A 2,272-nucleotide genomic window follows, 5' to 3' on the forward strand; every position below is an offset into this window, starting at 1 on the left:
CATGGGAAAGTCTGCTGTTAGGGACCTCTCCAAAGTACTGAAGAGCAATGGTGTCTCTCTGGAGACTAAGGTGCGTCTGATACAGGCTGTGGTCTTCGCAATGATCAAGGAGGATAGAAGGAGAATTGATGCCAGCAACAACAACATCTTAGAGGAGGTGCAGCCACAGTGCTCCTTAGAGGCAGTGGTGGTGAGATTTCATCTCACATATTTTGGGGGTGTGGTCAGCAGGGGTCAGTCCTTGGAAAAAGATATCACGCTGGGAAAGGCAGAAGGTCAGTGAAAGAGAGGAAGACTCTCAGTGACATGGGTGGACATTTTGGCTGTGACAGTGCATGGCAGAGACCGGGGGCAGGGGGAAGCACTGGGCAAGGTTCCCATCTTTTGTCGATACTTAACAACAACCGGTGAGTTGTTGCTAATATAAATAATAGTATAATAATAACAATAGTGCCATATTTGTGCAAAATAATCTTAAGGTTTTTTTAATTGAAAGGTTACTAAATTTGATTGTTGACTATAGCAAGGGACTTGGACATGTCAGAGACTGTGAGGATAGCATAGGGTAAAGTTTTGATCTGCTGTTCTCAGCATCACTATGAATTACAGTTGACCTGATGGCACCTAACAACAACAACAGGAACTCTTAAATTTTAAAGGGGATTTGTTGAGTGTGGTCAAGATGATTCTAAGTCATTGCAAACTCATCTGACAGAGAAAATCTGCCCCCGAAGATTTCCTTGCCCGTCATCCTTGTGCAAGCCTGTCTTCCCACCCCCAGTTGGGTCCAAAGCCCTAGTCTTCTGCTCAAGGCGAGGGTGGGTTGGGACCCAATGAATGTCTATCCCCTTTCATTTACAATCCATGAAATGCAAGGCTGTAAATCTGAGATTCTTTCTGAGAAAGATCCTGCCCACTTCCCCTTTTCTTTCTCTGACAGCTTCTAAAGACGAGGACAATTTTAACCTTCTACTGCTTGGCCTGCTCTTTCCAGAAACAGATGAGGGCTCTTTAACATAAATTCCGTTGCTTCAGGGAAATTTGAGGCCACAGGTTCCAGGTTTATTCCCATGTCTTCAAAGCTTCTGCTTCCTGAATGGAAGCAGCAGGTTTTCTTTCTCTCAGAACCTGTGTTAGCAGGCTGGGACCTGCCTCTTCCAGGAACCACACTCCTGGCCGGCTCGGTCTCCAGGTAGCGTCACATGCCAGCACCTGTTGACCTGCCCTTTGCCTCCCATAAGATTCCAGGAGTGCCAGCCTATTGGATTTACCACCAAGAAGTAAGAGCTTGTCCAGACACTGAGAAAACTGTGCATGTGGGTTTTGTCAGACTTTTGCACTTCCAACCCAAAGGCAGGCAGTTCAAATCTACCAGCTAGTCTATGGGAGAAAGATGGGCAGTGTTCTCCCATGTGATTTACAGCCTCTGAAAACCCTCTGGCAGGTCTGCTATGAGTTGTTTCTAACTCAATGGCAATGTACAAGGTACGATAAATGACAGGCTGACCTTTTGCAAATTCCTGTCATTTTCTAGAGTTCCTGGGTGGTGCAAATGGTTAATGCCCTTGGCTGCTGATAGAAAGGTTGAAAGTTAGAGTCCACTCAAAGATGCCTTGGAGGAAAGGTCTGGTGATCTACTTTAAAAAAAAAAAATAATCAGCCACTGAAAACTCTCTGAAGAGAGTTCTGCTCTGATGCCCATGAGATGATGATGAGTTAAAATAGACGCTGCAGCCATTGGTAAACTGATGTCAACAGCTTTGGAAAGGAAAGACTGGCTCATGGGAGGATCCCAGGAAAGACAACACCAGCTGATTAGAATGATGAGATTGGAGCTATGGAGGATGAAGTGCTGAGGTCCTGCCCTCGCTTTTTTGTTTTGGTTTTTGGTTTGTTTGTTTGTTTTATCTTAAGTGCTTTCTCTCCTTCCCCCCTCCCCCCAACTGGCACAGGAGGAGAATGCCCTTCCTGCTCCAGCAGAGCATCTGGTGGATTCAAACTGCATGCCTTTAGGATTACAGCACAGCTTCTTGCCCCTAGGCCACCAGAACTCCCTCCCTCCCTTGCTTTGTTGTTGTTGTTGTTGTTATGTGCTGTCAAGTCATTTGCGACTCATAGCGACCCTATATACAACAGCCCTAAACCCTGATCTGTCCTGTGCCAATCGCACTGTCTCTGATACACCCATCCCGATTACCCCAGTCACTGAATCAATCCACCTCATAGAGGGTCTTCCCCTCCTGCGCTGTCCCTCCACGCTACCAAGCATGAT

Source organism: Elephantulus edwardii, unplaced genomic scaffold, assembly GCF_000299155.1.
Source record: "Elephantulus edwardii isolate Elephantulus edwardi_28Jun2011 unplaced genomic scaffold, EleEdw1.0 scaffold00048, whole genome shotgun sequence".
Lineage (NCBI taxonomy): Eukaryota > Metazoa > Chordata > Mammalia > Macroscelidea > Macroscelididae > Elephantulus > Elephantulus edwardii.